Source organism: Sinocyclocheilus anshuiensis, unplaced genomic scaffold, assembly GCF_001515605.1.
Source record: "Sinocyclocheilus anshuiensis isolate Anshui unplaced genomic scaffold, SAMN03320099.WGS_v1.1 scaffold2448, whole genome shotgun sequence".
NCBI lineage: Eukaryota > Metazoa > Chordata > Actinopteri > Cypriniformes > Cyprinidae > Sinocyclocheilus > Sinocyclocheilus anshuiensis.
In genome coordinates this window covers 4076-9902 of record NW_015542465.1, presented here as the reverse complement: position 1 = coordinate 9902, position 5827 = coordinate 4076, and the positions used below count along the sequence as shown (strand labels likewise).

Genomic DNA, 5827 nt, shown 5'->3' with positions numbered 1-5827 from the left:
ATGATGGTTTAAACTTAGTTTAAATTTACAGTCACATTGTCTGCAAACTGTTTACATTTCCCGCTCATGGACTCTATCCATGTAAATAATGACTTCATTAAATTCTAAACGAAAAGCCAATTGTTTAAAATAATGTTCAATGACAGTGTGATGCACGTGAAGTTCATTAATATCTCTGTGTGATTATGTAAATCTACTGTTGCATATTTAAACAGCAGGCATGAGTCAGTTTTCACATTCATCTGATCACTAGAGGGAGTGAAGAATCGCTTCAGTTCATTCAAACTGTGCTGTGAAACAAACCATGATCTCTTCATCTTTAGTGCTGCTTCTGGCAGTGATATCCTGTAAGTTTAGTCTACTTTCTGTGTGATACATCATTTTGTTGCTAATATTAACAGGTATTATTTGATTTGATACAGGTATTGATTCATATGAACTCACTCAGCCTGAGTCTCTGACTGTCCGTCCTGATGCTACTCTCACTATCAACTGTAAAGTCTCATATTCAGTTACAAGTGAGCATACAGGCTGGATTCGTCAGCCTGCAGGGAAAGCTCTGGAGTGGATTGGATTGATCTCGAGTGGTGGAAGCTTATACTACAAGGATTCCCTGAAAAGCAAGTTCAGTATCACCAGAGACACTTCCAGTAACACAATAACACTGCAAGGAAAGAATATGCAAGCTGAAGACACAGCTGTGTATTATTGTGCCAGACAAACACAGTGACAGACGCCAACAGCCTCCCTGTACAAAAACACCATCATCATATCACAAATTAAAAGTGTTTTTGATGATTTTCCTCATTCTGACTTATACAGATGCACAGAAATTGTTTGAAGCTTATCAAAAAATTATAGACATTAATTCAGCTGGTCAAAAAACTAAAACACACTTCAAGGCAAGCCTAAGAAATGTAGTAAATGCATAATATAATCAACAAATATAATTTGCACCAAAATAAATAAAACTAATAAAAATAAAGAAACTAATAAATATTCAACATTCACATTTTGCTGTACATAAAATCCTAAAAGCATCCTAATTGGATGTAATGAATTATGCAAATATTCCTCCTCCTACTCCTTGTTATTTGAGTATTAAGATGAAAAGAAGCAGCTCGTTCTTGCACGTCTCAAACCATGATCTCCTCATCTCTCTGGTTGTTGCTGCTGCTGACAGCTGTTTCGTAAGTCTTCATATAGCCTCTATAGAGATACTTCAGAATGAAAATACTCTTGGCTATACATAATATACGTATACTTATACTTATTTATCTAACACTCATACTCAGTCTACACCTCAAAATAATGTTAAAGTAGCCTAAATTCAGAGACCTGACAAAACTTTTCAGATAGAGAAAATATTGAACATTTGTACTGACATATGCAGAACTATATGCAAATATTCCTCCTCCTCCTCTTTATTTGAGTATTAAGATGAAAAGAAGCAGCTTGTTCTCACTCGTCTCAAACCATGATCTCCTCATCTCTCTGGTTGTTGCTGCTGCTGGCAGCTGCTTCTCGTAAGTCTTTATAGCTTCTTTAGAGATACTTCAGAATGAAAATACTCTTGGCTATACATAATGTTGCCGTATCTCTAACATGGCTGGCCATATTTTCCCCCTCAGGTGTCCACTGTGTTGAACTGACTCAGACTGATTCTCTTGTCTTAAGTCCTGGTCAGGTTTTGACTCTGTCCTGTAAAATCTCTGGATATTCAGTGACTGACAGCAGCTACTGCACACTTCATTCGGCAGCCTGCAGGAAAAGCCCTGGAATGGGTTGGAGGGATGTGTGGTAGCGGTAACACATGTTACAGTGATAAACTGAAAAGTAGATTTCAAGTTACTCTGAAAGGACAGAATATGCAGACTGAGGAGACAGCTGTGTATTACTGCGCCAGAGAGTCACAGTGACACAGAGCAGCTACTGCCTTGATCAAAAACCACACTAGCACTCGGCACACAAATACACAGCTTTGCACTAAAATCTTCAGTGTTTCTGATCCAGTTTCAGTTATATTTAATGTTCACAAAAATGAATACAAGTGTATTCTTGGCACGTTTCAGAAGACAGTGATACGGTGCACAATTTAGGACATCCTCAGACCTGAAGTTATATGACAAAAAGGCATTGTACCTCAGACTAAAAGGCTTCATCCATTGGACTAAACAGCATTGCGCCTCCGACTGAAAGGTTTTCAGGAAAAAAAAACAATGTCAAGTGTCAGGTCTTGTAAAGTTAGGCATTGGGTGAAACAGCATCAGACAAAAGCCATCGTTGAAGTCTTTTGTTGCTGTAATATAATTTCGGTCAAAAAAATGGATACCACAGAATAAATATAATTGCTGATAAGGTCATGATTGAATTGTTTATTTGTTGATCCATTCTCATTCACATTCTGTCTTACCAAAGTGATTTATTAGCAAGACTAATAAAAACATTAAAAACTATACTATTGTAAGGCGTGGGGTTTTAGATGCCCGTGGGTTGATGTGAATAAAGACGATGGACTTGAAAATATCGACGGCTAGTAACTTTTATTGAGCAGAGTCCTAGAACTGGGGAGGAAAGCAGCACTAGTCTCCGTGCCCGCCACACTCTACCCCCTCTTCTTCTTCACATTCCAAGACCCTCCTTCTCGGAGGGCGCAACACCAAAATAAAAGTCCTTGACAAAAACATGCAGAAATAGAATACAATGAATATTAAACAAACAACTTCACATTAGTTACCCTGTGGGAAAAGAAACGTCCACGTTTTCAACATATAGAAAGTAACAATGTCCTTAAACCATACAAAACAATGTGCAGATTATTGGTGCAATACAACCAAAATTGTCAATAAAAACAATACAGGGTGTTTATGTGGACTGCAGCAAAGATTCTAAAACAAAGAACTGATAACAAGTTTTTTTTTTCCTCTTATTTCACAACATAATCCTTAAACCTTGCAGGCAATTTGACGGGCCTGCAACCTAACAGTGTAGGGTCCAGCACACCATGCAGACCATAGTAGGACGGTCCACTTTTGAGGTTACAGTGTCCATGTCATCAGGCTGTGTGACAGTAAACTGTCCAGTGTTGTGAGTTAAGTTCAGGGGGGGCTGTCCCAAAAGCAAAGACCTAGCTGGACTCTGACTGGGGATCTCACCAGTAAAGACCACAGAAGGCAAGTTCTCCTGGATAGCAAGTGTAGAGGAATTAGAAGTACTAGTGGGTACTTCCCTTTCAACAGGCTGTGCAATGGGAGATGATGCATCCGAGACTGTTTGTCCAAGCTGATAGGTGGAAGACAGGTAAGGTTTAAGACGGTTATGATGTACCACTTGCGGTGTCTTTTCAGGAAAACATTTTGGCTGAATAGCAAACAGTACAGAATAACCATTAGTAGGCTGAACATTTTGTGTTACAATGTAGGGCCCTTTCCAACGTGGGGCCAGTTTACACCGGGAATGAGCAGGATCATTCAACCAAACCAAGTCTCCCACATTGTATGAGGTGTATTTGGCCTTTTTGTCATATTGAGCTTTTTGCTGCTCATGAGCATGTTCCTGATTCTCCTGATGGAACTTGAAAGCAAACTGCAATTTCCTGTAGACAGATGAAGCATACTCTGCTGGGGTGCCGGCAGAGGCACTGGAAGGTTCAGTAGGACAAGGGAAAAGTAAATGAACTGGCAATCTGGCTTCACGTCCATGCACAAGGAAGAAAGGGGTGTATCCAGTGCTGCTGTGTACACTAGTATTATAAGACAACTGGATTGCCCTTAACATGGTATCCCATGGCTCTGTTTGCTGGTACAGACATTTACTCAACTGATCTTTCAGGGTGCGATTGAATCGTTCGATTAAACCATCTCCCTCAGGATGATAAGGAGAAGTCCTGGTTTTGGTGACACCCAACTTGGAACACAACTCCTTGATTAAATCTGCCTCAAACTGACGGCCTTGATCTGTATGAAGGCATTCAGGAACACCATGCTCTGTGACATACTGTTCAAAAATACATTGGGCCACCGTTATAGCTCTTTGGTCTTTCATAGGGTACAAATTCACATACTTTGTGAAATAGTCTTGGAGAACGAGGACATATTTATGGCCTGATGGTGACACAGGAAGCTCGGTAATGTCAGCTGCCACCTTTTCAAAAGGACGACTGACATGAATAGTCTGCAGGGGAGCTACACGATGTGGGACTGGCATAGATCTTGACTGACATGGGACACTGTTGGCAGTAGTTCTCTATGTCTCTAGTCATGTATGGCCAGTAGAAATGCTCTCTAGCTCTTGCAAGTGTCTTTTTATGACCAAGGTGACCTACAGTGGAATGTCCATGTAAAAACTGTAACACCTGGGGGACTTTGCTGGGAATGACTACACGAAGAGTAGGTGACTCTTTTGGTTTGTTACAGGCAAAACGGTAGATTTTCCCATCCTGCAAATGCAGTCTATGAAACTGTCGCCAGTATACTTTAAGCTCTGCCGAACCTTTCTTTAGAGCCCAAGCTGGAGGTCTCCTTCCGTCTTTCAACCACTCACTCACTGTCCTCAGTGTGACATCATCTTTTTGACACTGTGCAATATTGACTGACAAAGTCTGAGAAAGGTCTATGACAGAATGAGCAGTAAGAGGGGCTGTGACTAAAGGATTTTCTGGCTTGCCTGGCATTGAGGGATCAGACGTAGGCTGAGGAGTGGTATAACTTTGAGTTGGGCGTCTAGATAGTGAGTCTGCATTTGTGTGCCTTGCACCATTCCTGTGTTTGATGACCCAATTATACACATCAAGCTCCAGTGCCCAACATGCCCTACGTCCTGTTGGATCTCGATCGATAGGCATTTTCTTTAAACCTAACAAGGGGTGATGATCAGTAACAATCACAAAGGGTGTGAGAAATGTCTAATGGACCAAACAATAGCCCACCATTCTCTGTCAAAGGTGGACCAGTTGCGCTCTGTTGCACATAGCACATGACTGGCATAGGCTACTACCTTTTCAACACCCTGTTGTTGTTGTGCAAGAACGGAGCCAATGGCATGGTGAGATGCATCTGTATACAGAATAAAAGACTTGCTGAAATCAGGGTAGGTGAGAATGGGAGGGGAAGCTAGAGCATGCCGAAAATACTGAAAAGTGTCCTCACATTGTTCACTCCATGCAAATTTGGCATGTTTCTTCGTAAGGCTGTGTAAAGGGGCTGCCTTTTCTGCAAAGTCTTTGATAAAACGCCGATAGTAGGAACAGAGGCCTATGAAAGCTCTAACCTCTGTAGGTGTAGTTGGACGAGGCCAGTTCAACACTTTCTCAGTCACTTTGGGGTCTGGTTGAATGCCATCCTTCGAAACAACATGTCCTAGAAAGAGTACAGACTCTTTGAAAAACTGACACTTTTGAGGATGGAGTTTGAGGCCAGCTTGCCGTAATCTACCAAACACTTCAGAGAGACCATGAATGTGGTCTTTAAAGGTCTTACTGAAGACTATTATGTCATCAAGATATACTAAAGTCTTGGACCAATGGAGGCCACGGAGAACAAGTTCCATCAATCGCTGAAATGTTGGGGGGGCATTAGTAAGACCCATTGGCATGACCTTAAAATGATAGAGGGAATCACCTGTAGTAAAGGCAGTTTTCTCCTAGCATCATCCATTTGAATTTGCCAGTAGCCACTGGACAAATCTAGAGTGCTAAACAAGGTGGCTCCAGAAAGGGCGTCTAAACTGTCATCCACACGTGGAAGTGGGTGTGCATCTTTGATAGTAATTGAGTTCAAACGTCTATAATTGATACAAAATCTATAAGAGCCATCCTTCTTACGGACAA

General features: G+C 41.2%; 1 pseudogene; it reads left to right on the top strand.

The window, feature by feature from the left end:
* The first annotated feature begins 1449 nt into the window (after nt 1–1449).
* Nucleotides 1450–1919, top strand: LOC107693810 (Ig heavy chain V region MOPC 141-like; annotated as a pseudogene).
* Nucleotides 1920–5827: the final 3908 nt, after the last annotated feature.